This window comes from Peromyscus maniculatus, chromosome 7, assembly GCF_049852395.1.
Source record: "Peromyscus maniculatus bairdii isolate BWxNUB_F1_BW_parent chromosome 7, HU_Pman_BW_mat_3.1, whole genome shotgun sequence".
NCBI classification, from domain to species: Eukaryota; Metazoa; Chordata; class Mammalia; order Rodentia; family Cricetidae; genus Peromyscus; species Peromyscus maniculatus.
Genome location: NC_134858.1, coordinates 74,351,905 through 74,379,539, shown reverse-complemented (window position 1 = coordinate 74,379,539; position 27,635 = coordinate 74,351,905). Strand labels below are relative to the sequence as shown.

The 27,635-nt window shown below is 37.8% G+C and overlaps 1 pseudogene; it reads left to right on the top strand.

Moving 5' to 3' along the window:
- Window positions 1-25,488, top strand: part of LOC121831169 (large ribosomal subunit protein eL18 pseudogene) — a 52,772-nt pseudogene extending 27,284 nt beyond the window's left edge.
- Window positions 25,489-27,635: the final 2,147 nt, after the last annotated feature.

The following is a 27,635-nucleotide window of genomic DNA, read 5'->3' as shown; positions in this document are numbered from 1 at the left end:
CATTGTTCAGTGCTGATGGAAATGCACATTACCATCCCAGCGAGCTAGACTAGTCCTTAGTATACCCCTGAAAGATTCTAAGCCAACCTACCACATAGATACTTGCTGATCAGTGTTTGTTCTTCCACCATTTACAATAGCTAGGAAAGAGAATGACCTCAGATACCCAACAACATAGGAATGGATAAAATGTATACTTAGATACAACTGAGTTTTGCTTTAAAGATGAAATAATGACACTTTCCGGAAAATGGGGATAGCTGAAAAGCATTAAGTCAAACAAAATAAGTCACACTCAAAAACTCAAATGTTTTTTTTAGAGACAATCTAAAGAAAAAAAGCTACATTTATTAAAACTCAAAGATGTAGGAATGATTGACCACACATGGATTGATAAATATAACCCACCACACAAATAAACTAAAAGACAGAACACAAGAACATCTCATCAGACATGGGACAGGTGTTTGACAAAATCTAACACCCATTCATCATGTAAGTTCTGGAGAAAATAGGAACACAGGGGCTACATCTCAGCACAATAAAGGCAATATACAGGAAAACTGCAAAAACATCACCCTAGATAGAGAAAAATTCAAAACACCTTTATTAAAATCAGGGACAAGACAAAGATGCCCCATGTCTCTGCTACTCTTGAACATAGTACTTGAATTTTGACCTATAGCAATTAGTGAAGAACATAAAGTGATATAAATAGGAAAGAAAAAAAAGTCCAAGTACCTTTGTTTACAGATTACATTATTTTCTACACAAAAACCCTGAAAGACTTGACCAGGAAACTTCTACAGTTGGTAATTACTTTCATCAAAGTAACAGGATACAAAATTAGTACATACTAGCCAGTAACTTTCCTATTTACAAATGAAAAACACACTGAGAAAGAAATCAAAGAAGCAGAACTTTTTACAATCACCTAAAAAATATCTTGGGGTAACTAATCAAGCAAGTGAAGAACTTGTATAACAAAAACTTGAGGACACTGAAAGCCAGGCAAATAAAAATTAGAACTATTTTTAGATTCCATCTTATCACAGAATGTTTTCTTAGCATTAACTTAGAATGGTTAAGTTCCAAAAAAATCTAATCCTTACCATGTTGGTATGGATGTGTGTATATAATTCAGTGATTGTAGTGATCTTACTTGAGTGGGATGCACTTGGTTGGATTTAGTTTAGCTGCGTGGGATATAAAGAAAAGTGCCCACAAACTCTAACAAAATAAGCTGGTTCAACCAGTATGGAAATAGTTGTGGAGGTTTCTCAAAAAGCTGAAAACAGAAATAACAGGACCCAGTTATATTATTATTGGCCATATATCCAAAGGAGTTTATATTCTCCTACAGAGATACTTGCTTGTCCATTGTTGTCCTATTAAAAATACCCCGAAAATGGAAATAATCTAGATGTCTATATATTGATGAATTCATAATGGAAACTTGGTTTATTTACAAGTGGAATATTAGTCAGCTGTTAAGAAAAATGTAATTACGAAATTTGCAAGTGAAAGGAGGGAACTGGGTTAATCACTCTGAGTGAGGTAACCAAGCACTGAAAGACAAATACTACATGTTTTTCTTCATCTGTGAATATTAGTTTTGAATGGTTTGATATGTATGCTTCGTTAGGAATGTGTGTAGAGGTCAAGCAATTGCTAAGGGGTTATGGCGAGGGGCTTCATATAAGGGAGAAGGAATGCACTGGTATAGAGGGGGTAAAAGCGCTGTATGGAACAGGAAGAGATAAAACAGGGTAAGTGTAGGGTGAGCAGGGTAGAAGATGGAAACTGAAAACGTTAACTCGCATTAAAGACTTTGAAATCCTGGTTTAAGGCCCTATTTATTTGAGACAAGGTCTTGCTAGTCTTGCACTTGCTATATAGCTCAGGTGGTCCTTGATTTCTCATTCTTCTGCTTCAGCCTCTTGAGAACTTAAATATCAGATATAAGCCACCACTCTGTCTGTTGCCATTATGATTTTTTAAATACTTATTTTGTTCCTATTTTATTAAATACTCCTAAACTTGATTTTTCAGTCTATTTCCTTAGTCTTTATAGATATCAAATAGCTCTACATTACATATGATAACTTGGTTTCCATGGCTTTAATAATGTATGCCATGAAATTTGAGACCTTATTGCATCGACATCAAATGTGATGATAATAACCAGACATCTTGACTCTGATTCTCAGAGAAATGTCTATGGAAAGGCTATACTTCAAGTCTAAATTTATAATAAATGTCTAAACTATTTTCTAAATATACACTGAAATTTGAAATAGTTTTTTTTCTAAGAAAATGTTTTTGACTACTGCCAGAGAAGCTGTTATTTCTTAGCAATGACATTTTACTCTGTGGGATCTCTGATATTCATCAGCTACCCCCATGCTCACTGCTTTGTTTAGAAGGAAATGATTCAGCCTCTATGACTACTTGGCAGGAAGGAGAAGTTTTAACATTTTCCCCTTCACATGTGTCTTCCCAATTGTTGGAGACCATAAACTCCACAATACTTCCAGGTTCTCAGTCATTCAGAAATTCTAAAAAGCACCTTAAACTCACACATTTAATTTCATTAAGCTCCTGAAAGCCAAGAGAGTGAATATACCACAGTGAGTTAAAAGACTACTGAGTTCATGGTGCTTATTATGGTCTTGGAACAGGAAAGGTCACTAATAAAACAAAATTTCAATAGATGTCTTAATAAAAGGAGAGAGGGAGCTGTACACACTTCTGGAGAATATGAGCTGTGGATCAAGCAAATACTCTATCTGAGCCAGGTCATTGTGGGTGGCCTGAGAAAAGAGATGGCAGGCTTATGGGACCCATGTGGCCAGCACCATGTAAGGCTGGGATCTTACTTGAGTGGGATGCACTTGGTTGGAATTAGTTTAGCTGTGTGGGATATAAAGAAAAATATCCACAAACTCTAACAAAATAAGCTAATTTTTCTCTCACCAAAAGGTCTGTGACACCAAATCTAGGTCAGGAATTTTGGTTTTGATCTGCAAGTCCTCTACTCCAAGATATGTTTATGGTTATTGAAAGGGCTCAGATTATATGTAGCAGAAGGGAAAGCATATGTTCAAAACATAAATCATACAAAAAAACCATTTTTATAAGCAGAAATAACTTGAATGTATGGGTATATGAATGTATGAATAACTCATTCCAGTTTCTATTATTTTGCCTAAAGATTTCTGAGTTTGACCACATCTGTGGTCTGAACCCAGGGAGGAGGAAATAATGGCATTGTTGTTAGGAAATACTTTATCTCTCATTGAATTTTTGTTAATCTCTTGGGAACTCTACAGACTGAGGTGTTGAACTAGACCATTGGAAAATATGGACACATCTTTAATTCACTGTAGAATGGAGACTATATGTGATAAATAAAGCTGGAGAAGTATCTTTGACCGTTGAAGATGAGAGTAACTTTTCTGTTAGAAAAAACATACATGAACACATATGCACAGGTGTACAAATCACCATTCCATTTATTTCTAGGTTATTTCCTGCGCAAGATTTAGTGTTGATATTGGTAATTAACAGAGGAATGGTGTTGCCACTTTAGAGGTTGTTTGATTATTAAAACTATTCGTACCTATTATTATCTACATATGTATTCATAATTTTGGAATATATGAAAAATACTAGGCACAAATATGAATGTGCCTAGTCCCTTATATATTCATAGTTATCTATTATAAAAATGTGTTTATTTTCTGAGTGTTGCATTTTATAAATACGTAATGAAATTTAGGATAGCTATGTAGATAAAGACATATACACACCAGGAAGTTTTTGTACTTTTTGCTGAATTTGGGTCTATCCCTATGATAAGTCAGCTTCTAGAAATTGATCATGTGCCCAGTATTAGGGTCCTTTGGAAGAAAAACAGTTTTCTTAATACTGAAGTAGTTTTATATCCCATAGTTCAATAAAACTTAAAAAGGAATTTCTGCCTGGTATGTTAGTATAGAAAATATTTAGAACACACAGAAGACTTGGAAGACCTTTTATTCATACAGTTCTTACAATAATTTATATACAAAATTAGTTTTAATGTTTATCAGACAGGAAAGAACAACATATCCTATAATTAGGATTTTGATACTTTACATTCGGATATTGTAATATCAACTGTACTTACATACTTAATTAAAAGGAAAGTAAACATACTTTAATATAAATTTGTATCTTTATAGAATTACTACTTTAGATTTTAATTTGATATCTTCATTGGGAGGAATTTGCCAGTGCTTGTCTGGAAGCAACCTTGCTGCTGAATGTTGGTTTATCACCAATTCTGACAGTACACTGAAAAATGGTGAGGCTATATATAAGGAACCTCGTCAGTTCTCAACTTTCCATATGAAGAAAATCACCCCTAGTTTCCTTACATTGTAGACAATGAGCTATTTACAGAGAAGTACTATTATTTCAGGTTCCACTCTGAAATCAGGGAATAGGTAGTAAACCAGAATGAGCAAGTTGAGAGACTCTTGAACTCCATTTGGAGCTAGTTTACCAGGCAAAGGGTGTGCAAGCTGCTGTCAGCTTTATGCCTTAGATTGAAAGAGAGGGTGTTCTGTTCCATGTCAAGTGTTCCAGCATGACTCAGGAAATAAATGCAGAGCTTTGAGTCTGGCTAAAATTTTCCTCCCATTCTTACTTACTGTGCTTACGAACTTTTAAAAAGAAATGGCTTAGGAAAAAGTGAAAACAGCAATTCTGATACAGAGTTGCATATGCTTTAACTGAAGTATATATGTACTCATTTGTCTGTCCATCAATTCTGTGTGCAATCATTGAGCAGCTCCTAAATAATGGACATGGAACTTGCATTTCTGTCATGCCAATTCCATTCTATAGGAAAGGTGTAGACTTTCAAAGGTTATACATAAAAAAAAAAATCAAAAGGTCATAGTAGGTAGGGGAATGAACTAGGCAAAGCCCCACTTCAGGTAGTATGCTAGGAAAAAATGTACTCAGGAGATGGCATTTATTTAATGCTCTAAGTGCTTCATTAGTGAGGCACACAATAGAAATATGGATCATGGAATCATCATGTATAAGGTGGGAGATCACATTCACGGCTATGCTTAGAGAAATAACAGTATCAGTATGATTTGGTTTCAGTTTAACAAAGAAGCAGTTTCATGATGCATGATGGCAGTTTCCAAACAGCAGTAATTAAGTGGAAGAAAGAAATATGGGAAAGGATGGGAGGAAAGAAATCAGATGTTCAAATTCTGTGTAACAAAAAGATGTTCAGAGTACCTGCCAATACCAAGAGTGACTAGACACAGAGCAGAAACTTACTAATTTTTCTAGAGAATTTCTTGATAATAAAAGCAAATGTTTTAGGATAAGTGAGTAAAATTCTGGCATCAAAGAAATCCTGAGTCTCCCTGATGTGCATAGATGTGTAATAAGACTGTTAAAGTTTATTATTATTATTATTATTATTTAAAACAATTTTCTTTCTTTTTACATACTGACCCATTCACAATCCCTCCCTTTTTCCTGCTCCCCCTGACCTACCCCAATACCACCATCATCCCCTTCTCATAGAGGGTAAGGCCTCCCTTGGGTAGTCAGCACAGACTGGCATACCAAACTGGGGCTGGACCTAGCTCCTCCCACCTGCATCAAGGCTGACTGAGGCATCACACCATAGAGAATGGGCCCTAAAAAGTCAGTTCATGTACCTGGGATAAGTCCTGGTTCCATTGCTAGGGGATCCACAAACAAATCAAGCCATGAAACTTTCATCAACATTCAGAGGGCCTAGTTCAGTCCCATGAAGGCTCCCCAGCTGTCAGTCCAGAGTCCATGAGCTTTCACTAGCTATGGTCAGCTATCTGCATGATTTTTCCCATCATGATTCTGACCCCTCCCCCTCCCCCTTGCTCTTATAATCTTTCCCCTCTCTCTTCAACAGAACTACAGAATCTTGGCCACGTGCTTGGCTGTGGGTCTCTGCATCTGCTTCCATCAGTCTCTGGATGTAGGCCCTATGATGATAATTAGGGTAGACACCAGATGGTAAAAAAAGATCTTTGCAGGAAGTGGCACTAAGGACAAGAGAGGAAAAAAGTTTTTTGATAGGCCTCCACCAAAGTCACAGGAGTTATACAAAATCATTTTTTATTTTAGGGTGAACTTTTAATTGAAAACCTTGTGCTCCTGTCACTTTATAACATGTGGAAGTTTTCATCAGAGACACATTGATGAGTTTCTCTTAGTTCATCAGATATGGACTTTTGAGACAGACCTTCACATCCCCAGAGATCCAGGATGAGAGCTGAGTGTAGAGGCTGCATATAATTATAGCTTTCTTCCTGAAAAATAAATTTAAAGAACATACACATGCACACAGCACACACACACACCCCACACACACCACATATACACACACTTTGTAGTCTTATGTGTAAGTGTTATTTTCTTAATGAATATGCTTGATCTCTGTGGAGATAACTTGCAGCTTTATTAGGGTGGATCTAAAGTAGCCACTGCTTTAGGACTAGATCTAGCCCTAAGGATAAGGATTTCAGTGGGGTTGTCAGATTATTTATCAAAGATTCTGGGAGGTGTTCCTGCCATAGTGGCTCAGCACTCTTGTCAATCAATGTTGTTTTGAGCTCCCACTACTCACCTCACAGCTTTCCAGAAAGCACAGATTGTGTGGGATTTGTATTAGAAAAATGCTTAAAATTTGATTGTATAAAGGATGCACATATCTGAATATTGTAGGCATATTCTGTTTTATATGAATATCTCCAGGAAATACTTGAAGGAGAAAAGCATGAAACCTTCAAGAGAATGAGATAAGGGAACAATGTAGATCCTAAGAAAGACAGCAGTAAAAAAATCAATTTACACATAGTTGGAGTCTTAAAACAAAGTAATAAAACAGAACTAATACTTAATACAAAAAGGATTAAAAAGAAACCTAGATTTTATATTGAGTTTTACAAATGAAGGTTGATCCAAAGTGAAGTACTCTAAAACATTCTAGTGCAATTATACCCTAAGGAATCCTGGGACAAATGTTAGGCTAGCAGATGCTTCTGTGTGACTGAGTGAAAGAGAGGGTTAGAATAAGAAAGGCAAAAGAGGGGCTTTGTTCCAAAGCTAGAGACAAGACAGGCTCTGGGGGTTCACAAAGGTATTAAAAGGACACCTGGATGGAACAAATCTGTTGTAAAATATTGGTTTAAGATGTGTTACATTCTTTTATGCTGTGGAATATTTGTTTAATGATGCAAAGATGTGTTGCATTCTTTTATGTTGCATTTGTTTAACTCTATAAAGCTGTGTTACTTTGCCTGCCTAAAACACCTGATTGGTCCAATCAAGAGCTGAACTGCAATAGATAGGCAGGAGAGTGATACCTGGGGCTGCCAGGCAGAGAGAATAAATAGAAGGAGAAATCTAGGCTACAGAGAAGACTCTAGCCATGGAATAAGAAGGAAAGAAAGATATATAGAATAAAGAAAGGTAAAAAGCACAGAGACAAAGGGTAGTTAAAGAGAAATAGGATAATTTAAGTTAGAAAAGATGCCTAGAAACAAGCCAACTAGGGCCAGGTATTCATAAGTAAGAATAAGTCTCCATACATTTATTTGGGCACTAGGTAACAGGTCCCAAAGAGTAAAAACAAAACAAAACAAAAACACACAAAAAACCCTCATAACATTTGGCACCTGACATGGGGCCAAAAATGTCCACATAAGGCCTGAGAAACAGAGGAGAAACAACAACAACAACAACAACAACAAAGTTACACCTCCTTTAAGAGTCTCTGCTGTGCAGCAGAACACTTAAACAGTCTTTTTCACACTAAGTAGAAATAAAAAAATTGGCCACCATGCAGGGCACTGGCATTCCAGAGCTTGGGGGCAGGCGTTGAACACAGTTCTTGGTCACCTACCTCTGCGTCATTAGTGAGCTTTAGGCTTGGCTCTCAAAAACCTGAGAAGCAGGCAGAGCCAGTTGCCAAAGCTGCAGTACAGATCTAGCTGAGTTGCTTAGCAGTTTAAAGACTCATGTGGTTAAAAAAAAGACTAGAGATATGCTGTAAAAGAGATCCAGATGGAAATAAAACCGCTAAACAGATTCCAATGTGTTTAAAAATGTGCATAAGCTTATGAATGAAAAGGGATAAGATATAGATAGTCATAGAAAGAAATAAATAGTTTAAAAATAATAAAGTCTTTAAAGATAGAATAAAAGTACTAGAAAAGAAAAAGGCCAAGTGACAATGGAAAATACATAGGGAGTCGGATTCCTGTATAGTACTGTGTTGATTTTTTTTTTTCCGAGACAGGGTTTCTCTGTGTAGCTTTGCGCCTTTCCTGGAACTCACTTGGTAGCCCAGGCTGGCCTCAAACACTCACAGAGATCCGCCTGGCTCTGCCTCCCGAGTGCTGGGATTAAAGGTGTGCGCCACCACCACCCAGCGATTTTGAATTTTTTTATTGCTAATAAGCAAATGGCAGCTGCTAAGAGACATGGGATTGAAAGAGGGACTGCTGAAATAAACCATCCTATATACTTTAGGAATACCTTAACTTTAAAATGGAAATTAAAAAATGTTTTTGTCAAATGGAAGTCAAATATGCTTTGGGAAAGTGGTTATGCTTTTGTTTCCACGGGGAACAAAAAGCTGTGAATTCTTTTCAGGTTAATGTGGATCAGGTTTAATCGGGGTAGACATCCTGAATCTTGACAGGTGATATATATCAAAAAAGGTTACAGTTGGTCTTCCCAGGACTTGGCTATTATCTCAGTTTTCTTAGGGACCCCTAAAGGTGCCTGCATCCATAGACAACAGCAACAGTCAAGAGAAGATGATGCAAACATTCCCAAGAGATGGGGTAGATGTTGGTTGTTGGTTATTTGGTGGGTTAGGGATGTTCGTTATCATTTAGGGGGACAGAAGAATATAGGATAAAAAGACAACTATTAATCTCAGATATTTTGTATTGACATGGATTTTGGCATATTGTCACAAATTTAAGGTTTTTTTTGTTATACTGTAAATATGTTTCTACTCTTGTTGGCATGTTTTCAAGGTTAAACAGATATATTTTTAAACAGATAGATGATTTTCAAACACTTCAAAGACCTATAGAACATGGCATGTAAGATGTTTAATAACTTAAGATTTGTCATGACAATGAGACACATCTGCTCCTGGCAGCACCAATTTACTTTATAAAGGGATGATGGGCATTGAAGAAACTCCATATGATGTTTGCATTCAATGTGGCAAGGCTAGGCATTTAGGCAAGAAACTTCTCTGGCCTTGACTCTGACAGTATGCTGGACAGAACAGACAAAGGGGACACAGGAAAAAGACTATTGAACTTTGCTATGAGAAGGCAGGACAGTCCTTTCAGATTATTGCTTCACAGAAGTATCTGTCAGATATTCTGCAGGACACAGAGAAAAGGGGCTGATGAACTTTGCCAATACAAGACATGACAGTCCTTCACATTTCCCTATTCACTGAAAATTCTGCAAATATTCTTGACCTGTAGGCTGAAGATGGATGTCAAAATCTTGTAGAGAAATTAGGGTGACTGTCCAGGGAATCAGATGTCTCTGTTTTTAGGTAATGTTACATCCTTCTGGGGTATTGGATGGAGTTAAAGACTAATTAGCTAGAGTTATAGTGTTCCTTAGTTATTATGATAGAAAGTAAATTAGGTATGAAACTTTGGAATCACACAATAAGATAGATAATGGAGTATTTTTTCTGAATTTGCTAAATACATATGGACCAAATATTATAAATTCAATTTTCTTACTTGATAACTATTTTTGTTGTATATCGTTTTACTCTGTTAAAGTTAAAACCTTTCATTTTTATTTATACAAAAAGGGGGGATGTTGTAGAATATTAGTTTAAGATGTGTTACATTTGTTTATGTTGTGGACTATTTGTTTCATGATGTAAAGATGTGTTGCATTCTTTTTTTTTTTTTTTGAAAAGACATCATACCTTTATTAAATGCATCCATCACTGAGCTCCATAAGAGCAGGCCTTTGTGATGTCACCTGAATGCTGCTAACTTTCTTGGGTAGTTCAGCTGGATCTTATGTGAACTGCTGAGAGACTTGGCTTTACAACACACATATGGATGGATGCTTTATTCCACTAGTCATAAAAGCAAGGTTCTTTCTTTCTTTTTTTTTTTTTTTTTACATTTTTTTAAATTTAAATTTTATTTTATTTTACAATACAATTCAGTTCTACATATCAGCCAAGGATTCCCTTGTTCTCCCCCCTCCCATCCCCTTCCCTTCCCCCCAGCCTACCATCCATTCCCACCTCTTCCAGGGAAAAGCCTCCCCCAAGGACTGAGATAAACCTAGTAGACTCAGTCCAGGCAGGTCCAGTCCTTTCCTCCCAGGCCGAGCCAAGCGACCCTGCATAAGCCCCAGGTTTCAAACAGCCAACTCATGCAATGAGCACAGGACCAGGTCCCACTGCCTGGATGCCTCCCAAACAGATCAAGCCAATTGACTGTCTCACCCATTCAGAGGGCCTGATCCAGTTGGGGGCTCCTCAGCCATTGGTTCATAGTTCATGTGTTTCCATTCGTTTGGCTATTTGTCCCTGTGCTTTATCCAACCTTGGTCTCAACAATTCTTGCTCATATAAACCCTCCTCTTTCTCGCTAATTGAACTCCCGGAGCTCCACCTGGGGCCTAGCTGTGGATCTCTGCATCCAGTTCCCTCAGTCATTGGATGGGGGTTTCTAGTACGGTAATTAGGGTGTTTGGCCATCCTATCAACAGAGAAGGTCAGTTTGGGCTGTCTCTTGACCATTGCCAGCAGTCTATTGTGGGGGTATCTTTGTGGATTTCCATGGGCCTCTCTAGCACTTTGCTTCTTCCTATTCTCATGTGGTCTTCATTTACCATGGTCTCCTATTCCTTGTTCCCTCTCTGTTCTTGATCTAGCTGGGATCTCCTGCTCCCCCAAGCTCTCTTTCCCTTGACCCTCGCCCTTCATCACCTCTACTCATGTTCAGGCTGTTCATGTAGATCTCATTCATTTCTCCATCATTGGGTGATCCCTGTGTCTTTCTTGGGGTCCTATTTTCCAGGTAGCCTCCCTGGTGATGTGAGTAGCAGTCCAGTCATCCTTGTTCTACATCTTGTATCCTCCTATGAGTGAGTACATACCATGTTTATCTTTCTGAATCTGGGTTACCTCACTCAGGATGATTTTTTCTAAATCCATTCATTTGCCTGCAAACCTCATGATGTCATTGTTTTTCTCGGCTGAGTAGTATTCCATTGTGTATATGTACCACATTTTATTTATCCATTCTTCAGTTGAAGGGCATCTAGGTTGTTTCCAGGTTCTGGCTATTACAAACAATGCTGATATGAACATAGCTGAGCAAGTGCTCTTGTGGTATGATTGAGCATTTCTTGGGTATATGCCCAAGAGTGGTATAGCTGGATCTTGGGGGAGATTGATTCCCAATTTTCTAAGAAAGCACTATATTGATTTTCAAAGTGGTTGTACAAGCTTGTATTCCCACCAACAGTGGAGGAGAATTCCCCTAGTTCCACATCCTCTCCAGCACAAGGTGTTTTCAGTGTTTTTGATTTTAGCCATTCTGACAGGCTTAAGGTGGTATCTCAGAGTTGTTTTCATTTGCATTTCCCTGATAATTAGGGATGTTGAGCAATTCTTTAAATGTCTTTCAGCCATTTGAATTTCCTCTGTTGAGAATTCTGTTTAGTTCTATAGCCCTTCTTAATTGGATTGTTGGGCATTTTGATGTCTAATTTCTTAAGTTCCTTACATATTCTGGATATCAGTCCTCTGTCAGATGTGGGGTTGGTGAAGACCTTTTCCCATTCTGTAGGCTGTTGCTTTGCCTTGTTGACCGTAACCTTTGCTCTACAAAAGCTTCTCAGTTTCAGAAGGTCCCATTGATTGATTGTTTCTCTCAGTGTCTGTGCTACTGGTGTTATATTTAGGAAGTGATCTCCTATGCCAATGTGTTCAAGACTACTTCCTACTTTCTCTTCTAGCAGATTCAGAGTAGCTGGATTTATGTCGAGGTCCTTGATCCACTTGGACTTAAGTTTTGTGCACGGTGATAGATATGGATGTATTTGCAGCCTTCTACATGTTGATATCCAGTTATGACAGCACCATTTGTTGAAGATGCTTTCTTTTTTCATTGTACACTTTTGGCATTCTTTTATGTTGCATTTGTTTAACTCTGTAAAGCTCTGTTGCTTTGCCTGCCTAAAATACCTGAGTGGTCTAATAAAGAGCTGAACGGCCAATAGCTAGGCAGGAGAGAGAAATAGGTGGAGCTGCCAGGCAGAGAGAATAAATAGGAGGAGAAATACAGGCTCCAGAGAAGAGATAGAGAGAGGAGTAAGAAAAGGAGAAGGAGAGGAGGACACCGGGGGCCAGCCATCCAGCCACACAGCCATCTGTGGAGCAAGAAGGAAAGAAAAATATATAGAATAAAGAAAGGTAAAAAGCCCAGAGGCAAATGTAGTTAAAAAGAAGCAGGATAATTTAAATTAGCAAAGCTGGCTAGAAACAAGCCAAGCTAATGCTGAGCAGTCATAAGTAAGAATAAATCTCCATGTATTTGTTTGAGAACTGGCTGGTGGGCACCCAAAGAGTTTTAAAAACACACTAACAACACAAACCTATATGAGAAATAAGCTAAGTACAATGCAGGCCACACAGGGCTCCTGTGTTGGGAGGAGAAGTGAATCAGTTTCCAAAGGTGAATGACTAAATCTTCTTGCCTAGAGATAAGGCTAGAGCCCTCAAAAGCCTCAAATCCAGTTGTGGTTTTGATGATGAATCAGCAGCTGAGGCACGGTTTTTTCATGCTATATGACTTGAGACAACAGATGACTGAACTTACTGTTAAATGTTGAGTTTCCCTAGGTGTTGTAGGATGGTCTTTCTGTATGCTGTGAATATGTGTTGCTGTGACTGGTTAATAAAGCAGCTGTTCTGGCCTATGGCAAGTCAGGTTATAGCCAGGAAGAAAATCCAAGACAAAGACAGGAAGAAGAAAGGCAGAGGTGGGAGATACACCAGCCACCACCAAAGGAGCAGCAAGATGCCAGCAGACCAGTAATGCCATGGCCACGTGGCAACTTATAGATTAATAGAAATGGGTTAAATTATAAAAGCTAGCTAGCAAGAAGCCTGCCATAGGCCATGCAATTGGTAATTAATATTAATATTAAGCCTCGAAATGATTATTTTATAACCACTGCAGGACTGGGGGTTGAGAGAGATTTGTCCGGACCTCAGGGCCAGGCCAGGCCAGACCCAAGAAACTTCCCACTACACCTAGGGACCTGAGGACAGGGGACAGCCTGTGGTTAGTGAGCTTCATTTTGGCCTGCCATAGCTCCAGGGAGACAGTTATGGAGAGGAGAGAGTTGAACACTAACAATTCAGAGGGAGTAGGTAGGAGAAGGAGGTGCAAGCAAGAGAACTCTTACAAAAAGCCCTCCCTTTGATGGCCAGGAGTAAGTCTCATCAATTGAGACTGTCTTCGGAGTTGGAAAGCTCTGGGTTTGCAGTCAGTGAGTGTATGGACCTCTACAGCCATTTTTCTCCTGTTGATCACTGCAGAGTCAGAACTTACTGGAATCCACAGACACATCCCTCTAGCAGGGTGATTAACACTGAGAACATCCTGAGAGCACGAAGATATGTCCTCTTACACTTTGGATCTCAATTTTATGAGTTTCCTATACTGACAAAACAGACTCCTCCCTCTCCAACTCCCATTTAGAACATTAGCCACCACAGGGGTTAGTGTCTAAGGATTCTCCAGAAAAAGTGAGAGAACCTGCTCACCCTACTGACTGCAAAGCTAAGTGTGGTCAAGTGTAGATAAAATAAAAATAAGGCAAAGATGGACAGGAAGTGAAGACATCTCTAGTGGACAGTAGACATTTGTCCAATGCAGATTCTATAACTGTAAAACAAAATAACAAAACAACAACAAAACCAAACAAACAAAAACAATGGAAACATGAGAATCCACACAATCTTATGTTGAAGTTCCTTTTTTCTTATTTTTTGATCTCTGAATTTCCTTTCCTCCTCTTCCCCCTCTCTCTGCTATATTTTTAATGGTATTTTGACTCCAACTTACTGATTTTTAAAAATACTCAAGATTTTTTTAATCCTTTTCTTACATTCATCTAATTTTGGTTTTGAGTATTCCATTTACTGAGAAATATTGTTAATGTTTCTTCCCTTGATTTCTTCTTTCTCTACACCTCTTCATCTTAAGCTTCCCATCATCTCCATTTCTTCATTGCCACCTTGTTTTATCGTATTCATTTACTATTTCCACAAGTGCTTTAAATAATTTTAAGTTTCATATCATATTCTGCAATATTCCTACCATTTTTGTTTTTATGATTGCTAGTGATATTTTCATGAACTTTAACTGATTTTGTGTGTGTGTACATTTTTGCGTGTGTGTTTGTATGTGTATGTGAATGTGTGTGTGTGTGTGTGTGTGTGTGTGTGTGTGTGTGTGTGAATGTGTGTGTGTATGTGTTGTGTGTTTGAAATGTGGCACAGTTTAATAATGGCATATTTGGTGGCACAGCACCAACAAAATCAGTTTTTAAGCTCTTTGTGGTCTGTGAATAGAAGCTTCAGTGGTAAGTTCTTCGACAGATGTTCACAGAAACACAACCACCATGAAAAAACAAGGCAGCATGCTTCTTAAAAAAAATCATAGCTACAACTAGTGGGATCAAAACTGAAGTAAGCAAAATGTCAGGTGACAATATCAAGTTTACTAGCAAAAAATGATCAAGATCTAAAGATGATCCAAAAATTTTAATTGATCAAATGCAGTCAACATCTTACTTAATGGAGAAATTCCAGAAACAGTCTAGCTTTTAAGTATTACATATATTGCTATTCAATACTATACCAATGGCATTTTTGTATAGTTAACACAGATAGGTAAAAAGTAAGCACATCTCTTTCCAGATGATGATATCGTCATATACTTAGATAACTCAACAGCCCAGGTAAAACTAGTCTAGAGTGTAAAGGAATTCAGTAATTTAGAAGGTAAAAATTGTCATGCATGCATCTACAGTCTTTATGTGGGGGAAAAACATATAGAGATTTTTGCTTTATTATTTTAACTTTATGTGTATGAGTGTTTTGCCTATATGCATGTTTGTATATTGCATTCATGTCTGGTACTTATGGAAGCCAGACGAGGGCATCCTGGAATGTGAGTTACAGGTGTTTGTGAACCATCATGTGTGTGTTGGGAACTGAATCCAGGTCCTCTACAATAGTAGCAAATGTTCTTAACTATTTCACTTGTTTGTTTTGTTTATGTTGTTATTGTTTTGAGATAGGGTTTCTCTATGTAAACAAGCAGAACTCACAGAGATCTGCCTGCTTTTGCCTTACATGTACTGGGATTAAAGGTGTGTACCAAAAAGACAGTTTTGCATGACTAGAATTAAAGAGGTTATTTTTTCTGCAAAGAATCTATATGTAGTATTATATATCATGTGACTTGAGCACCATAAGCACATTTTTGCAATTATTCAATCCTATCGTTTTAGCATGGGAGTAACCATATATAATACAGATGCAAAAGAGCATTGCTGTGTGCCAATAGGAATTCACTTTGAAAATGGAACATTCAGCTATTTTTGGCCCTTAGGCCATAGTTAGTCAACCAATGAGGTAGATTGAGGTAGATGACCAGAAAACATTAAAATAAGTTATAATAGCAAATCCAATGTACCCCTTATGTGAGAATAAAGAGGGAATAAGCATTTTTCACCCATTATCTAATTTGCTCAAAATAAAACACAAGAAGACTATACCAGAAGGCAGTAAGATTGATCACCTTCAACATGTAAGGAAAACAGGATAGAAAAAAAGTTAAGAGATTGGTCATTCACAGGAGATGAGAGAGAAGAAAGAGCAGAAAGACCAGGGAGGACAAAGCAGGACAGCTGCACACTGAAAAGTCATAGTTGTGACAGTATGCACAAAAGTCTGTGCAAGTCCAAACCAGATGAAACCCCAGTGTGGAGAGGGAAGCTGGGTACAATCCCATCCTGAGCCATGGAGCCAGTGGCAATTGTTAGCTGTTGGGAGAGAAAGAGCCAGTTTTCTCCACGGGTAGCCCCTAGTAAGTGGACTGTGCCCCAGTGGAAGACCAAACACAGATTTGGGAAGCACATATTTTTACGAAGAGTGTAAAGAGACACAAATTTCAGTGGGTAGGGAAGGGAGGAATCTGGACACAGTTGGGGGAGTGGCTAAATATGAACACATCAGGTTACACAACACTTGAAACATTCTAAAGTATTTTAAAAAAGTATAACGAAATATAAATATAGATATGTGAGTTTGTTTCCTGTTTCTCTGTGTGAGTTTCCTAGATGCTCTGCTGAGAAGATACAGAAAAGCAAACATTCTAGGTACTTAAAAGTACATCTAAGGCTCTGGGACTGATATTTTCTCTGTGTGTGTCTCTCTCTCTGTCTCTCTGCCTCTATCTCTATCTCTGTCTCTGTCTCTGTCTCCTCTCTTCCTCTCACACTCTCTCTTTCCCTTTTGTTCTGTCACTGTGGAATTGACTTCACTGTATCAGATCTGAAGGGTTCAAACCTTTTTATTTCTAGGGGTTTCAAAATACAAATTACACTTTAAAAAATAGATTTGGGGGGAAGAGGGGTATAGCCACTACTGGAACGTAAATTCGTGACTAATCTGGGGTATTTTAATTTCCTAGAATGTAATGAAATGTTTAAAGAATGATGAAGAGATGTCAAAAGGATTTGGAAACTGATTTCAAAGGATTCTCACTTGTAAACTTTAAAATAATTTGAATGTCAAGAGCAATAACAATAGTCAAGAAATACAGCAATCAAATAAAATAAGGATTAAAGTTGACCTGAAAGCAGAAAGGTAGCTAGAGTATAAGAAAGAGGAAGAAGAAGAAGAGAAGGAGGAGGAAGGGGAGGAGGAGGGGGGCGAGGGGGGAGAGGAGGAGGAGGAAGAGGAGGAGGAGAAAACCAGAATAACAAACAAAAAATGTGGAAGAAATGATGGAATTAAAAATAACCATGTAATAATGATCTTTTAAACCAAGAATCATCAATGTATCAATAGATTGTAAGGCTAGGTTGAAAGCAGGAGTTGTGATTGGTATTTCACCTAGTCTCAAAGTGTGTTCACCTAGCATTCTTAAGTGCCAAAGGAAAAGCAATACACACACAGTAGAGACAATGAGCAAAGATCACATTAGCCAGTTGATGGAATTTAACCAGCAGTAAATGGGATACCTCACCACCATGTCCCTTTAGATAGGGTGTACTAAGAGTGTGGTGTCACCAGGATGGCACACCTGACAGATGCCTGATTTGCTTGTGAGAATACCCCAGGCAAACTGAGACTGAAGTAGCTTCTATAAAATTGTTAGTCTGTTTTGAAGAAAACTCAACACTAAACAAATCCCCATCCAGGAGGCGGCATGGCTATTGCACACATGAACTCAGAATAGCTGTGATCCCCTGCACAAGACCTGTAAAAGATCAAGCAACTTCAAATGTGTAAAGGAGGGAGGGTGCCCTGAGACTCCACCCCTAGCTGAGAAGCTATAGGTAGTTGATGGCTTCAGGGGGTGGGAGAGTTGTCCTTTGGGGGGTTGTAGCACCAATAGGTTGCCCATGTCCCTATGGATCTCCTCACGCTCATGTGCAGCACTAATTTTGACTCAATGGTTTTAGGACTATCTCATCAAATAAAATTTTTAAAAAGATATGAAGTTGAGAGGGCTGTATTATGTAGGGATCCTGAGGGCCAGTGGGGGATATTATCAAGACACATTGTATATATATATAGGAATATTTTCAAAGAATAAAGTTATTGAAAACTTTCTAGTCCACACATAAAAAGAAAAGTAATTTTAAATTGCTCTCAAAGTTAGAGAGAAATAATACAGAGAGGTAGACATATTAAAACAAAGTAGCTATGGTAAACATTTATGTTAGCATTTGTGAAACCAGAGAAAAGCATGGGAAACATTTTTTTTTTTTTTAATTCTCACACTGTTGGCTGGAGAGATGGTTCAGCCATTAAAGGCTAGGCCCACAACCAAAAATATATTCTCACAATGTTTTTAAAGATTTGATATAAGTCACAAGAGAAGGTTAAAGAGAGCAAGGACTACATCTTCCTCAAAAGCATCCATACTGCTGACAACCTCCAGCTGGGAGACTGGCAAAAATCCATACTTTAAGTACAAATTGAAATATCGTTTACTGTATGAGTCTTGGCAGTATAATTTCTCAGTTAAGATTGTATGTATCTCCAAGAGGCCCTCTGACTTTTCTGTGCCCTCTAAGTCTGTAGAAGGCCATAGAACCAGGCACAATTTCATACTATAGCACAGAAAAACTTTCTCTGTTTAATCAACTTTAAACAGACAGCAGAAGACAGAATAGGACTGCATTTAGATGAGACAGTGGAGAATAAAAGATACATGTACACTGTTTCCTAAATCTGCCAGTAATTGATGCTAGATTGATAACCCTTCCTAAGGTGTGCAAAATTAATGAACTGCTCACAAATAGTAGTTTCTGTTATAATAATATATACATTTTATATTTACTTCAGACTGTATCAATTCTTTAACATTCTTTTTACCCTTACAGAAAAAAGCAAAGGTACCCTGTGGAAATCTGAGCACTTGTTCGATTAACCAGGCAATCATACATCAAGAAGATCTCTCCAGAGGCATATATTAAACCTCTGTAATTGCTCATGTCACTTTAAGCTGTACTTATATGTCTCATTGGGGCAGTTGCCTCCCTACACCCCAAAAGAGCCTCCTTGACAACACTCTGAAACAGAAAGCATTTACCTTTCATTTTATTCAGAATTTTCTCTTCCAATGTAAGAGAAATTGGTTTTCCCAATGATGAGTGGGAAAGTGTGGTGTTAAATATAACCTTCTGTTCCTTCATTCCCCCCCCAGAGTTGGTTTTACTTCATTTTGATGATGTATATTAAATATATAATCTACATTATAGTTGGAGACATTCACTTTTAATCTGTTAATATTCAGTTTATTTCAAAACAATTTTGAATCTGGTAAGTTTAAGAAAAATAGGTATCTTAAAACAGTATAATTGTTTATTTTGCTTTGTTTATCCAAATGTGAAACAAAGATTCATCTTTCAATTAATTACCACATCACCCATCTGTCCATATCGTGGCTGGAACATTCATTATCATATTAGATAAAAAGTCTTAATCAGTTAGTTTGCATTCTGATGTCGTTTGACTTTTAGGATTGAGGAAGTTGGCACATTAAAAGTCTTAAAATACAGAATGAGAAAATTAGAGGCCAGCCTGTTAATGATTTTAAACATCTGTGTTTTTATTTACACTACATTGCCGAATGTAATTCCTAAAATCTCATCTAAAGAATCATACAACTGGTAAGAAAATCTAATATGATAGTTATAATACACTCTACGTACAATTTAAGATGCATTCTGCTGTTCATATCTTTTTAAAATTTTTAATCAGGCTAAATTCTGTCTTTAATGCTTAGGTAGAACACTTTCATTTTTCAGTGTATGGTCCATCTGCAACAAACAAAGCAAAGTAAAGATTAACACTGAAAAATGCTTATAAATGTAACACAGATGTATATTTAATTTAAAAGGAGATTTTTACTCAAATGATAACCTACATACATTCTCTCTGTCTAACTCTGTCACTCTCTCACACATACATATACTACTGCATTGTTGTTTACCTGACCTATAACAAAACAAATTCTATGCTAACTGAAAGGGTTTTTTTTTTTAAACATATTCTCCCACATCCAGAATGCTCTTTTCTTATTTTCTTGAACACCAAAAATAAAACAAAATAAGTGCACATTTAGTGAGGCCAATGGTGACTGATCTCTATAAAGAACAAGGAAGGGGGCAAGGTAGGATGGGCAGATGGACATAGTTGTTTGATACATAATAGTTAGTGAGGGAGTTTCTAATATGATGGTATTTGAGCACTGAATTGGAAAAAAAAACACAGTCCATTCATCAAGTAGCCTTTGAGATGAACATCTTTACCATACTTAAGAAATGAGTTCCTATTTTAGGAGGTTGTATTACAGAAGATAACCCATAGAAGTGCCCAAGGTAAGCTCACATAAGACTTTTTAGGCCATTTTAACAAAAGTTGTTCACGACATGGCTTCACACTCATGTACTCATAGCAGCTGTGGTATTGTCTACTACATAGATGGATGCTCATGAACTCACAGCAGCTGTGGTTTCCTGTCTAAAACCTGCACAAGATCAAGTCAGCCTGAATTCTAGCACAAATAAGGCAAGTTCTCCTCAGTACTCACTCCTTACTGAGCTGCTAGCTGCTGGGTGATGAAGAATCATTCTTTTTGGAGGATACGGATATTGGTAGGATTCCTATGTTCCAGGGCAAAGCTCCACAGCAAGCATGTATGGGAAGCAATAAATGGACTTTACTTAGAAGAAGAAGAAGAAGAAGAAGAAGAAGAAGAAGAAGAAGAAGAAGAAGAAGAAGAAGAAGAAGAAGAAGAAGAAGGAGAAGAAGAAGGAGAAGAAGAAGAAGAAGAATACAAAGACAAATAATAATAGTAATAATCATAATAATATGAGGATGATGATGATGGAGGAGAAGATGATGAAGGAGAAGAAAAAGAATGAGAGGGAGGAGGAGGGGTAGGAGGAGGAAATAAATTGTGGTGTATGTGTGTTTAAGACACAGTGACGAAATTGGAGGAGTTGGTTGATTGGTGTGGATATGACCATATTCTGTTGTATATATGCATAAAATTCTCAAGAAAAAAATTTGAAGTAGAATACTCTGAATTTACTTGAGTTATTTTTGTGGCTTCTTCCTGGATTTCCACCTGGAAGTCATACTTGATGTTCAAAGAAAAATTGTTACCATGCTTTAGTTGCATAAAATTGAAACAGTATGTGGGCATAATAGATCCAGAGAAATGTATTTATGAAAATGTTCCCAATAGTCCTTGAAAAGTTCCCAACTGTTTCTCATGTGATCAGGTTGCTGAAACATATATAAACATCTAGGGATATTTTGAACATTTTTTTATAACTGTGTTTGGTTACTAAAAGTTCTATTCTGTTCTTGTTATTACTGAAGGTAAAAAGCTTTTAGGGCCATAGAGATGGTTCAGTAAAAAAGACACTTGTTTCCAAACCTGATGACTTGAGTTCAGTATTTACGACCCACAAGGTAGAAGGAAGTAACCAATTTCTCAAGCTGTCCTCTGATTTACACACACAAATAACTAAATGTAGTAAAATATTTCTACAAAAATTTAGAAACTGTTTCTTTTAAAACAATAATATATAGTTTTATTTTTAAAATATTTTTAAACATATATGGTTTTAAAACCTATATATAGTTACATATGAATATGTTTTATGCAGACACATAAAATATGCACACACATACACATGTACATAACACAATGATAAGAAAATATTCTGTATGTAATAGGTTTAATTCTATTTTTATGTAGCTTTTAGCTTCACAAATTGTGTAGGTGGCATTTTTGTTTTAATTGCAACAGTTATTTAAATTCAGATATATCCACTGAGCTTATGTTTAGCCCTATTAGAGAAAAATTCATGATTCATAATATATTTTGCTATCAAAATAATTTCATGAGCTTTACATACCTAATGACCTCATGAGAAACAAATTTAGTCCAATTTTCTATGTGTGTGTGTGTGTGTGTGTGTGTGTGTGTGTGTGTGTGTGTGTGTGAATAAAACTTTATTTCCGAACACAGACAGGAGTCCCATTTGGCCCACAGTCTCTTTGCTGCACAGAATTGCATTGTTGTACAATATATTTAGCAACTCTGAGACTATTCAGTTCCCTACATATGCAAGCAGAGAGGGCCACTTCTTGGCTTTCTTCTAGATTCAATAGCACAAAACTAAGAGCTGGCTGATTCCCCAGTGATAGTCACCAGTCTTCAGATTTCCGGTGTGACATGGCACAGATGCTTATGTCTACTCTTTGACTTGGCCATCCTGCAATAACTGCCAACATCTAGTGATTTGAAGATATCTTTAAGCCAGTTTAAGCATGTTATGCTTCTTCAATGAAGAGTTAAAGGACATATTTAATGTATTCCTAATTTGTTCTTTTTAGCAACTTATAATATTACTTGTTTAAAACTGTTCTGTAATAAAACAAGAAAAATTAAAATTTTAAATTAGAACAGAGAACCCGAAAAGTGTGGTAATGAAAACTCAGAACATAATAGACTTATGTCTCAAATAATTAGAATTTTTTTCTCTTTTCCTCTATTTCACGGTTTTAATGTTGACTTCACAAAATTTATGTCCATCTGGAAACTGAGAATGTCAGCTTTTGCAAACAAGCTCTTTATACATGTAATTTGTAAAGGAATTGTCCTAATTTTTTTACATTACTGTAAGAAACACCATGACCAAAAGCAACTCAAGGAGGATTTGGTTTACGGTTTACAGTCCATCATGAAGGAAAATCAGGGCAAGAACTCAAAGTAGGAACCTGGAGGCAGGAATCCAACCAGAAGCCAAAGAAGGATGCTGCTTTCCTGAAACTGGAATCCATAGTTCACTAAGCTTGATTTTTTAGATAGCCTAGTATTAACTGCCCAGTGCTGGTGCTGCCCACAGTAGGCTAGATGCTCCTGCACCAATTATCAATCATTAATTGGAAAAAAAATGCTCCCCCTAGAATTTGCCTAAAGGCCAATCCAATAAAGGGATTTTCTAAACTGAGGTTCTCTGTTCCCAGTTGATTTAATCTCTTGTCACATTAATAATAGGATTTATCAATAACAATCAGCCTGGGAAGACATGCCCACTAGTATAGTAGTGGCAGGAATATCATGAGAGCAATCAGTCCCTTTCTGACCTTAAAGCCTACTCCACAAGATGAAACTCATACCTGTCACCATCACCAGGCAAACAATTTATGGCTAGATAGAACACACACAGACTTTAGGAGTTACCACACTATTCTGCTAAATAGAAATAGTATGTCACCAACTCCTGGTGACCTGTCATTGTTTCAATAGTTTAAGACCTCACTGGACCTTCATCAGAGAAACTTCTATTTGCAGTAGATGATGATCAACATAGGCACCCAGCACTAACCAAAGTGAAGAGAATAAGAGACTGCAGAGTGCCCAGCCCTAAATGGAATACATGGAGATCATTGAGGAAGAGTGGTAGAACGAAGATATGAACCAGAGGTGGTGAATGACTGCAAGAAAACCGCATGTTCTGACACATCAGGGAAGCTGGACATATAAACTCACAACATTTATGAACCATACACAAGACCTATGCAAGCTTAAACCAGACAAAATCCAAACATGGAAATAGGAGATGGGCATTAGGTTTAAGCCCTAGCCAAGGGACTATTGGCAATTGTCAGCTTCTGGGAGATGAAAGGACAGCTTTCTTTAAGAGTATAGCCTCTGGTAAGTCAACTGTGCTTCCAGTGGAGGGTGATATGCAAGAATAGTTGGGTAGTATAAATTGGCCTTGATGGGCTCAAACGGATACAAGTTGGGTGGGAAAGAGAAGGGGAGTAGGTCTGAGAGAAGTTGGAGAAGAGAGGATGAACATGATGAAAACACATTGTACAAAATTCTCAAATTTTGCTGAAATTTCTAATAAAATCTATTTTAAAAAAACCTAATCAGTAGGGGAATTGAGACATAATCTCCCTGGATTTTGTGTAGGCACCAGAAGGAGAGGAAAAGACTCCAACACAGAGAGAAAGACTTTGTCAGCACGAGAGCCAGCTGGTGGGTGGAGCACAGCATCGAGGGCCAGGGGCCACGGAGACTTTGGGGGGATAAAGCATGATGAACCCTGCTTTCAGAACCCCGGCCCTCAGAGCTACAGGAAAACACTTCTGTGCCATTTGGAACTACTCAGTTCATGATCCCTTTATGGAAGTTAACTCCCTTTCTTATTTTTGAAATTCAAAAATTATTAGTTATCTGCCATTGTTAAGCACCGTCAAGTGTATTAACTTTTAACTGCTTACTTTTGTAGAGATAGGGAGAATGTCAACCCAAGTCTATATGTACATATTCTCATGCATCACTCCTAATCTGTTCCAATGTTTCACATGCATCACTCCAAGTGAGTTCCAGGGAAAGGCGCAAAGCTACACAGAGAAACCCTGTCTCGAAAAAACCAAAAAAAAAAAAAAAAAAAGAAAGAAAGAAAAACAAATTCTGTACCTTAATGTTCACATGTAGCTCCTCCAGTATGTATACCCATGTCCGTATGTATATTAGTCTATGCATAAATGTTCATTACATATCAACCACACCCTGAATCAACATGTTCATACACATCATTCCCAGTACCTACAGACATGTTCACATGCATCACCACCAGTCTGTATCTGCTTGTTCACAGGCATTATTGGTAGTGTATACCTACATGTTCACACACATTACTCCCTATTTTAAACATGCATGTTCACATACATCACCCTTACTCTATACCCACATGTTCACATTCACCACCTCAGTTCATTCCTGTGTAAATATGTACCTAACCTAGTCTATACATGTGTTGACATGCATCAGTTTCCCTCTGTGCCTGTATGTTCACATGCATCACTGCTAGCTTCTACAACCATCACAGATGCCCCAACAGATATATGGAAATGGTCTGATATCATTCTGCGTTTTCAACTGTCACCATTAACAAGAGAGTCCAGAATTCTCAACCTGGCTAAGCAGGGGCAAAGGGGAGGTGGTTTGGGGGGTGGAGTCCATCATGGATGTTGACTTTTGGCACAAAAAGAACCCAAAGTTTCAGCAGGAGCTAGGACATCTTCCTGTGGCTGCTAGTCAAACTGTACAGGATTCTGGCAGATGAACCAACTCTGCCTTCAATCAAGTTGTGCTGAAAAGCTGCACTAACCAGTCACTCTGTCCTTGTCCTTGGATGATCTGGAAGATGATGCTTTGCAGTGGAAAGAACAAACTAGCTGTGTTTGTGGGGATGGTCACAAATGACGTTCAGATTCTGGAAGTGTCCAAACTGAAGGTGTGTGTGCTTAGGGTGAGCAGCCCAGTCTGAAGACAGATTTCAAAGACTGAAGGTAAGATCCTTACCTTCAACCATCTGACCCCAGAGTTCCCCAAAGGCTGTGGTACTGTGCTCCTGTCTGGTCCTCAGAAGTGCCAGGAGGTGTAGAGGCATTTTGGCAAGGTCTCAAGAACCCCACACAGCCACACCAAACCGTAAGTCTTCCCCAAGGGCTGGAAGTTCAAGCATGCCAGAAGCTGAAGGGCCAGCCTCGGTCACAACAACTAACACTGTAACTTAGTATTATTAAAACAAAACAAAACAAAACAAAACAAAACAAAACAAAACAAAACAAAACAAAACAAAACAAAAACAAAAAACCTTGGGATGCTGAAAAAACAAAAAGCAAACAGTTTATGGGGCTGGAGAGATGGCTCCGAAGAGTGCATCCTACTGTTCTAAAAGATCCAAGTTCAGGTTCTGGCATTCATGTCATGTGGCTATACTTCCAAGGGATCTCATACCTCTGTCCTCTGCAGGTACTGTACAACCAGGAGTATACCCTCACAGATATGCATACATATAATTTAAAATAATCTTTGAAACGAAAAAACAAAAATAGAATCTGCCTGGTGTGATGACCTGTGTCTGTAATTCCAGAAGTAGAAGGATTGTGTGAGTTCACATGTTTGAGATGATCCTAAGCAATATGTCTAACAAAACCAAACCCAGAGGACTGGCATCAAAATGTATGCTCTGTGCTGACGGAGCTGGAGGATCTCAGCATGGCTGCATGACCATGGTCTTCAGACCTAATTATAGCCAGGGCAGCCAAGTCTATACTCTTCCATCTCGTATTCTCCTTGTGGAAGAGGCAACTCTGTTGAATGCCTTCAAAATAAAAGAGTATCATCTGGAGAAAACTGGTGTTTGCAATTTTTTAGGCTTTTGTTTTCTCATTTCGTTACTTCAATTAGCTCTGAAATAGCATTTCTTAATTTCTTTTCTTTCTAAGTCTTTTATTGGCCATGTGAAGCAGAGAAGAGCAAAAGACTGGGAAGAAAATAATACCTGTGTATTCTTCCCTCTCATTTCCTTGTGTACCTGACCTTTGCCTTAACCAGCATGTGATCAATCACTTTTATAGTTGGTGGATTATGGTGGAAATTGGAATTTATTCCTACAAAAATGAAAAGAGAAAGAAATAATTCATACTAAACTTTAGACACCCACAATTGGATTTTCAAAACTTCGGAAAAAAAATCTTAGATTCCTTGGCTATGTAAGCATGACTTCTTATCTATTGCATCAAGACATAGATTCAGAATGGTTATTTTTATTAAAGGAGGTTATGGTAAAAGAAAAATATAGTTGTACTTGTAGATTCAGGAAGTATAAGACTAGGTTGTTAAGAGTATCATAGTTTGGAACAAATTATATGCTAAAGTTCTAAATTATGTGCTAAAGTAACTGGTTTTATTTTCCATTATATATACATGTATATGTATATATATAAACTATGAATTAATGGACTTCTTTATAGTGTTTTCACATATGCAAACATTAAGATGCATTGTCCATGTTCATCCACCTTCTTCTCCCCTTGTCCTGTTCTCTAACATACTTCGGGGTCACAATGTTTCTACCAGGGGTCAAGTTTACCTGAAGTTCAGCTGGAGCCATCACACTAACGACCCCAGGAAAATTGGTTTCCATCTCACAGTTTCTAATTGGTAACACCATGCATGCTTTTTTAGCTGCTGTCAAATCTAGAAAGCTCTCTGTATAGATTTTGTCATTATACAAACAATTTAAATGTTCAGTACATTTTAGATCTTCTCAAATGCTATTTAAACTGACTACAATATTCCTAGGAACCTTCCAAGACTGCTAGCAACAATTTAACTTACACAGGAATGACTGCAAACCACACTGCTCTAACAGTCACACACACACTCATACACACACACACACACACACACACACACACACACACACACACACACACACGAAGTAAGTATGTACTTACTCCTATTGTTAAATGCCCCTAGTCAGTTTGCAAAATATGTGGACATACCAACACTACCAAACAAATGGAGGAATGTCACAGACGGGAAAGCAGGCGGCATTCAGGGTGGTTAGCCTGTAAGCATATCTTCTTGTAAGTATATGGCATAGGCGTGGAAAAATACTTGTGTGATTTTAAGGGCCTTTGGAGCTTAAGCTGCTTGTCCTCAGTCAGTCCGTACTAGCTGGAGAGGAGTTATATGGCTCTTTCCTCTGCATTTACCCATCCCCCTCCTGGAGAGCAGAGCTGGGCTCCTAAGAGTCAGGAAGCTAAATATGCTTAAAAGACTGTACTCTCAGGAAGTTCCAAGATTTCATGGATGGAGCCTCATGAATCTTATAAAAGCCCCAAATAGGCCCGTCTTGGT